This window comes from Artibeus jamaicensis, unplaced genomic scaffold (assembly GCF_021234435.1).
Source record: "Artibeus jamaicensis isolate MK-2021 breed Jamaican fruit bat unplaced genomic scaffold, CSHL_Jam_final contig_525, whole genome shotgun sequence".
In the NCBI taxonomy this organism is placed as follows: Eukaryota; Metazoa; Chordata; class Mammalia; order Chiroptera; family Phyllostomidae; genus Artibeus; species Artibeus jamaicensis.
Window position 1 is genome coordinate 17,086,852 of NW_026521874.1, and position 8,576 is coordinate 17,095,427.

At 47.1% G+C, this 8,576-nt stretch overlaps 1 long non-coding RNA gene across 1 annotated transcript; it reads right to left on the reverse strand.

The window, feature by feature from the left end:
- Positions 1-843: 843 nt before the first annotated feature.
- Positions 844-5,149, reverse strand: LOC119064892 (uncharacterized). The gene is made up of 3 exons (XR_008392429.1): positions 5,010-5,149; positions 2,203-2,535; positions 844-1,271 (listed from the first exon to the last, which is right to left on the reverse strand). It is a non-coding gene; the product is annotated as an uncharacterized LOC119064892 (long non-coding RNA).
- Between the last annotated feature and the right edge of the window lie 3,427 nt (positions 5,150-8,576).

The window sequence follows — 8,576 nt, forward strand, 5'->3', positions numbered from 1 at the left end:
GGGGAATGAAGGGGGGAATAGAACAACTGTAACAGCATAATCAATTTAAAAAAATAAAAAATAAAAAGAAAATCATAAAAGAATAAAGTGATTGAATAAGCTGTAACTGTTCTAAGTCAGATCCTCCCCACATGACAGGCAGCAGACTAGAGCAGCTTTCTAAACTCATCAGCTTATCTTACTCAGACTGATTTCAGGAGGCACCTCGGCCCAACCTCAGCCGAGCCGGGAGCTATGGGGGGAGCCACGCCAGGGCCCTCGCCCAGAGGAGCCTAACCTGGCCTGAGCTTCACAGACTCTGGGATTTCACATCCCAGTAAAGTGTTCTTTCCAAGTTGGAGACGCAATTGCCAACATTTTGTTATTCGTCAAAGTCCATTAAAGAGAAAATAAAGCACTACTTTCTACTGTCATCATAAAATTTAATAGGAGAGACTAATCTCACAAGTAACCAATTTTTTTTAAGTAACCTTTGTAAGTAACTCAGCACATTGTCCTAGTTTTCTCCCTAAGCCCAGGCCAGTGAGAACTATATCTGAAGTGGGTAGTTGACAATCTTCAGATGAGCAGGAGATAAAACATGTACCAGGGGGCCCAACCCACAGCCTGAAGGCTGCATGCGGCCCAGGATGGCTATGAATGCGGCCCAACACAAAATCGTAAATTTACTTAAACCATTTTTTTCACTCACCAGTTTGTGTTAGTGTCTGTGTATTTAACGTGTGGCCCAAGACAACTCTCCTTCCAGGGTGGCCCAGAGATGCCAAAAGGTTGGGCAGCCCTGGCAGAGTATCTGTATTCACTGATGTCTTTGTGTTGAGAGACACATAAAACTATTCTGGCCACCTTAATAAAGAAAGATTTATTGGAAGAAGATTTTACTGGGGGTTACGTAGTGGACAGTGGGGTCAACCGACCAGCCACTCCTGACAAGGGCAGAAAATTTCCAGAACAAATGGGTCTCTGTCTGTCTGTCCCTCTGTCCCTGTCTGTGTGAACTGTTTTCTCTCTCTAGCGGCAGACAGGGTTCCTTTTGTGGCAGAGAGAATCGTGGCCAACAGCTTTTATTTTTCACATCTCGTGGCTCCAACAATGAGAAACAGGCCAGTTAATTTCTCAGTTCCAATATCCAGGCGTCGGGTATCAGTTGTGGCTTGGGATGGAGTCTGCACTAACGAGGATGTCCTGGGGTTCAGCGGAGGAAGATGCCTTCCTAGCTGTGTAGATGCAGCAGAGCTTCTTGGAGGACGTGGCGTTTGAGCTCAGTATCTCTGAAACAGAGAAAGATTCAAACTATAACAGAAAAATGAGCAAGGGAAGGGGAGAAAGTATCATCCAAAGAAGCTGTATTTTCACGTCTTACTTCTTAAGACGTTTATAGTTTATTTAAATTGAAATATAATTCCATATGTCATAAAATGTATTTTGCAGTTCTTTAAACTGTTATTATGAAATAATTTTAGGTTTACGGAAAAGTTGCAAAAATCGTTCAGAGGGTTCTTCTAAACTCTTCACCACCTATACCTCCCCCTCTTAGCTTCCCCTAATATTAACATCTTACCTAAGTACAAGGATCAGAACCAGGAAATTAACACTAATACAATATTATTAACTAACCCACAGAACTTATTTGAATTTTGCCAGTGTTCCTTTTGACCCAACCCGGGAACCCACATTGCATTTAGTCGAGTCTCAGTTCCGACAGCTCCTCAGTCTCTTTCCTCTATGACATTCACACTGAAGAGCGCCAGCCAGTCATCTCAGAGGCTGTCCCTCAATTTGAATGTCTGATGTCGTTGAGATCAAAGTTATGCATTTTAGGCAAGAACACCACAGCAGTGATGTCGTGCCTTCTGAGTGCATCACACAGGAGCTACATTCTGTCGATATCATTTGCTGCTGATAATAGTGACATTGATAACTCAGTTAAGGTGTCTGCTGGGTTTCTCTGCTGTAAAGGGTCCCTTTGTAATTAGTATCTTGTGGGGCAATACTATGCAAAAATAGAAACTTCTCAACATTTACAATTCCTTTTAAAAGTGCTGTCAAATATACACATTCTACTTTTATTCCACAAATGCCACCTGTTCACCCACTATGTGCCACATACTGGTCCAACGTGCATGGCTTGGCTTGCGTAGCTCTATGGTCTTGATGAGTCTTAGGACCCTTACCTGTATGAGGGGTGTCATTACATCTCACCTTACAGGGCTGCTGAGGATACAGGAGGACCGTGTTTGTGAACGTGTTCGGTAATGCCAACTGGTTGTTCCCTCTCCTTCCAAGGTGCTTGGCTCTGTCCTCACCCCCACCTATTGGCAATCTCCGTTTCTGTCCTGCCTGAACCCATGCCTGCAGGCTTCTGTCTGTCTTCACTGGCCAGACTCCCTTATCCTACTTGCCAAGTCTTTCTTGTGATGTCATCGAATAAGTTTTGCAAACACCAGGCAAGTCTTGTAGAGACTGACAATTTCCTCTGGAGCCTCTGTCTGCAATTTTGGGAGCTACTTCGAAGTGCCAAGTAATGCCTGGGACCTGTGGGTGGCAGAAAATAAGTGGGAGATGTAGGAATTGTCTTCCTCCGTTAATGTTTTGGACCTGAAAATGAAACTCCTGAACCCCAGAGTACTGGGCAAGCCCAAATAGACACTTGTGTCTTACCGAGCCATACAAGTGTAACATGGTCACACTTTAACTTCAAAATGTGAAAAGATGAGTTCACCCCTGACCCAACCTCCTAACTCAACAGCACTTTTATTTTTATCTATTTTTTTAAAGATTTTATTTATTTTTTTAGAGAGAAAGTAAGGGAGGGAGAAAGAAAAGAAGAACATTGATCAGTTGCCTCTTGCACACCCCAACCAGGGACCTGGCCCACAACCCAGGCATGTGCCCTCCTGACTGGGAATTGAACCAGCAACCTTTCGGTCTGACACTCAACCCACTGAGCCACACCAGCCAGGGCCTCAACGGCACTTTTGAGAACCAGATTTTAATGGACCAAGAGGGAGGTACAAGTGAAGCAGTAGCCCTCACTAAACTGTTACAGTCACTTCTGAGGTTGAAGTCAACCTTTTTTAGAGGCAGGAGCCTCCCATGTGTGGCTGTGTCTTTTTGGTCTTTTGTACGAGACTGTCATGGAGATCAAATATAATGAAGGGCGAAGGCACTTCGAAACTCCTATAGGGCCCAGTCGACATTGCTGTTCCCATCCTTTGGCTGAACACAGCTTTTTAGGAGCTGCTTGTCTGCAGCACAGCAGGCAGGTTAAGGGCCCCAGCTCTGACATCAGCCCAGGCCACCCTCTGCCTCCCTTCAGTCAAGCAGATGAAGCCCTCAAAATAGAGCCCCCCACTAAGTTGAGACCCAGCAGTGTACAGGGTGTTCCCTCCAGGGTCCTGAGCATTTTCCTCCTTGGGAAGTCACAGGCCTGGGTTTCTCAGGCCCACATCTCCTGCCTACAGAGCAGGAGGCCGTAGGCTAGACTTCCACCCCGCTAGCACGTGAGCAAGAATTAGTGGCAGCAGCTCAAGACTATTTGCTGAATTTATTGCTGAATCCTCTCCCCCAAGGACTCTGGGAAACACCCATTCCCCTGAGACCATCAAAGCAGCAGCTCTCAGGGAAGGCCTAGGAACCTTCACATTTAGGTGACACCAGTTGATTCCTGTGGCCACAAACCCAAACTACAATGTGCACTCGAATCCCTTGAGTATCTTGGGAGAATACAGATCTTCCTTCAGTAGGTCTGGGGTGAGGCCTGAGACTCTATTTCCAACAAGCTCCTAGGAGACACCAAAGATGCTGGTCCACAGATCACACTCCAAATGCAAAGCTCTCACCAATGGGCTGATCAGAAGGAAGTGTGGAAACCAGAAAATAATTTTGGGTGAATTGAAACAACAATGGGTTTGATGGCACCCTCTATCTACCTTGAAATTTTTATAATCTCAATACCACTTCTGATGGCCTTCCAATAAGTCCCCCTTTGCTCAGGATAATCCAGGGAAGTGTCCAGCATTTGCAAACAAAAGAATCTTTCCTGATACCCTAAAGTATCTTGCCCCCAAAAGTAGGAGAGGGTAACTCTTCCTCAGTCCCACTCTTTACCTTCCAGGCCAGTTCTTCCGGTTGCAGCCACCATGGCCTGGTTAAACCCACCTGCTTCTTAAAGGAACCAGATCCCTTTGGGGTGACTTCTGATCGTTTACATCTCCTTCCATAACACAGAAGAGGTTTACAAACATTCCCCTGGAGATTCCCCATGGCCCTCAATACTTTCCCAGAAAGAAATCTGAGGCTCCTCTTTGAGTGTCAATTCCAGCCCCTCAGCTGCATCCTGTATCAGTTAACTGGTGACTAATTGCTTCTGAATTGTAAACCGGCTGGCGCATCACCAGCTCCCACCCACACAGGTCATGTGCACCCTCCAGGGAAAGGTCCTTTGTGAGTCCCGAGGTTCCCTTGCTCCACAACTGTGTGTTCAACCTCTTCTTTGGAGCCAGGTCTTGTTCTAGGCCCTGAGGACTTGGTGGTGAGCGAGACAGACTCAGTCCTTGCCTTCATGGAGCTCACACATCTAGCATTAGCCAAACAGCAACAAATAAATAATTTAAGACAATAGCTGGTATTAAAAAAATCTAAATAACACAGTACCGAGTACTGCCTGGTGCTTCAGATAGGTGCACTGGGAAGGCCTTTCTATGGGCGTGACATGTGAGCTGAGACATAAATGGTAATCAGGAGCCAGCCAGAGTGCAGATGAGGAGGAAGAGTGGCCCAAGCAGAGAGCAAGGCAACAGCAAAGACCTGGTGGCAGGGACCAGCATGGCGGAGAGCACTCATTGTACCCACTGCACCCATTCAGCCCCCAGGGAGTCAGGAGTCAGCATCAGTTTGGAGCTGGTTGTGACAATGGGAACAAAACATCCCTCATTCTTCCTGTTGGCAGAGAGGAGGGCTGGGGTTTACTCCTCCTGGCCCCGCCCTCAGAAGGTGGAATTATTCACCTGATTCGTCAGATCCCAGGGTCCCCATTGGTCCTTGGTGGTAATTAGGAAGCTCCTTCTTCAAGATCTCACACTGCACAGTCCCACTGGGGGTTTAGAGAGGAACCTACTTTAGAGGAAGTGGTGCCCTGGAATTCAGACCCAAGTATGACACTCTGCAGAGAAACAAAAATTTGGATGGTCGTGAGAAATTTCCTGATTTTTAAATGCCAATGACAAATTCAAAAAAGCTTTTTAGAAGCTGTACAGGCCCAGACACAACATGTCTATGGGCAAGACCTGACCCACTGGGCATCCCAGGGTGTGGTGGGGCCTGGGGAATGCCTAGAGATATGGGAGAAAGGAGCCAAGAAGGATGCTAATTACATCCTGGATTCTGGAACACCCTTACCCTGGGCAAAGATGTGCCCCACTGCCACAGGTACATATTGAGCACCTACTGTATGCAGGTTTCTGTGCTAGGTTGGTAGATACAAAGCACACTGTGTGGCTATACCTTCCTCCAGGGCAGGGGCGGCACCAGGCTTCCAGTCCTGACGTGCCCTCCTGTAACTGTCGTGTCCTTGGGTTAGTTCATCATCTCTGGGATTCAGGAAATAGCCTACGTGGACATCAGGTTACCCAAACGAGGTGAGGGTGGATTATGAAGGGCCTTCAGGGTCTGGGTGGAGAGTCTGGGCTGGATCTTATTAGGGGGTGGGAGCCACTGCAGGTTCTTGATCAGAGGAGTGAGGCATTCTGAGTAAAATATTTTAGGAAAATGTATCAGGCCACCTCTGCAGAGGCGAGGGTCACACACCATCCAGATGTGGTATAGTAAGATAGCAACTAAGGCTTATGCAAATCATATCACCCCCTGCTCAAAAGCCTTCTGTGGCTCCCTACAGACTTTCCATAGGCAGGACCAACTTCATGGGTGTTCAACCTATGTAGTAGCACAGGGCCCTGTGCTTGGTTGATCCTATTGTCACCATCTTGAAATTCTTTTTAAAACTTTTTTTTTTTAATTTATCTTTAGAGGAGAAGGAGGGAAGGAGAGAGAGAGAGGAACATCAATGTATGGTTGCCTTTCTTGTGTCCCCTGCTGGGAACTGGCCTGCAGGGAACCGGCCTGCAACCCAAGCATGTGCCCTGACTGGGAATCAAACCGCGATCGTGTGGTTCGCAGGCCTGCGCTCAATCCACTGAGCTATACCAGCCAGGGCTACCATCTTGAAATTTTTTATAATTTTTGTACAAGGGGCTTCACGTTTTCATTTTGCAACAGGCCCCACAAATTGTGAAGCCAGTCCTGCCCACAGGGACCCCTTGGCTTGCCCCTGCTCCCCCTTCCACCTCATTTGCACCCCTCTCGTCCCTTACCCTTCAAACTCTGGTCACATCGGTCCTCCATCAGTCCCTAGAGGTTGTTCCTGCCTCAGAGCATTCTCACAGCCTGTTCCCCTGCCTGGAACATCACCCTTCACCCCAAGACCAGCTCAGTTCCTTGTTTAGCAAATTTCTTCTTATCCTCCAGGTCTGAGCATAATTACTTTCTCTGGCCTCCAAGGATTAACTATTCAAAGGAAAACTTCAAAAATAATTTACAGTAGGTCCCCCGGTACATGTTCTCATGGGGTCCTGTGGCTCCTTCTTCACGGAGCTGCTCCCGATCTGTTTGTATAGGGCTCTGTTTGCTGAGTCTGCCTCCCTTCAGATGGAGCTCCACAGGGCCTATGAGCATCAGCAGATGCGTACAAATCTCTGTCTGTCTGGCTCCAAGGGGAGGCTGAGAGAGGGGTTAAATGGAGGAGAAAGGAGGGGACACTGCCTCCAACCCACCTTGGTCCCTTCCTTCAGGGTGGGCAGGAATTTTCAGAATGCGCACACCACACACTCGGCAGGGTCTGCCCCGGCCCTGGCCTTTCCCAAGCTGGAGCTCCAGGCCCTCTTGCCCTGTCCCCATCCCAGTGATGGGACAGTACTAGAGGGGTGTTGAGAAGGGGATACATTTCACAGAGCCAAGCTTTAGTCTAAAGGAAGCAATAATGTAGGCATTTCAGAGCTCTGTCAGAACCACCACAGGTGTTTGGGGGCTTGGTGTTCAAAGGTGTGTTGAGAGACTGATGTCCATCCGGGGAAATTTTTCCTCTTCTCTTTTATTTAAAATTTTTTATTTATTTATCTTTAGAGGGGAAGGGAAGGAGAGAGGGAGAGAAATATCAATGTATGGTTGCCTCTCATGTGTCCCCTGCTGGGAACTGGCCTGCAACCCAGGCATGTGCCCGGACTGAGAATTGAACCATGATACTCTGGTTCACAGGCCCGTGCTCAATCCACTGAGCTACACCAGCCAGGGCCGAAATTTTCTTCTTCTTAACCAGGTAAGTAAAGCCATTCATACCACAAGAGGTAGGAAGAAGAAACAGGATTTGCACAAAACATAATACATGTTTCGTTGACCCTGCGAGGTAAGATCAGAAATGGCATCACATCTACCCAGGTGGCTCACATTTATTAAGCAGGACAGGGATCAACACACCAGCTCCTAAATGCTCACCCCAGCCCTACGAGGTTAAAACTATTTGACTTTTCATTTTGTAGATAAGAAAACTGAGGCCCAGAGAAACTGAATAACTTGCCTGATGTCACACAGCAGAGAAGGGAGAGAGCTGAGATTTGTACCCAGACCTGTCCAAAGGCAGACCTGTCCTGAGCCCTTCACCACCACAAAACAGCTACTTGATTGGCTTGCTGTGTGATTCTGGGCAAATTCCTCAACCTCTCTGAGTCTCAGATTCCTCACCTATCAATTGCCCCTGTTTAAACCATCCTGTGCTGGGTAATGGAGTTAATTCTTTATAGATGTTAATGCTCTGCTTGATCTCCACGGCAGCCTGGTAAGGGAAGAAATGTGGCAGAAGCAATGTTTTCTATTCTCCAACCTGACTCTTCTTCCTGAATATACAGGAAGGGTATATGCTCATTCTCCCCTGTACTTAGTAGAGTCATGTGACTACATTCTAGCAAATGAAATTACACATTACCCCTGGGCCACGGCAATTAAGAGTGGGTGAGCTTCTTGTTTTTAGGATCCCTTTCCATATGCATTGGGTTCAGGAATGAATTCCAGGGAGGGCCTGAGGGTGTCACTGCTTGGAAGAGAGCCGTCTTGCAAGGGAGATGGGTTAGGAGAGCACCAACCTACATCGGACTTTGCATGAGCAAGAAATAAACTCTAATTGGGTAAAGCCATTGAGATTTCTGGGTTGCTACACCAGTTACTTACACCGAATTTAAAAAAATGTTTAAAACTGTGTGTCAGTTATTAATTGCCACAATGCTATATAACAAATCACCCCAAAACAGTACCTTAAACTGAAAATCATTTTATGTAGCTCTTGATTTCATGGACTAGCAATTTGGGCTGGGCTCAGCTGAAGGTTCTTCTGGTCTCAGTCGGGCTCATTCATTCGTCTGTGGTCAGCTGTTGGATCATCTGGTGCTGGACTAGCACAGCCTCATCTAGGATGACTCGTTCCTGCTCCAGTGGTCTCCCATCCTCAGGCAGCACAGCCCAGGCTTGTT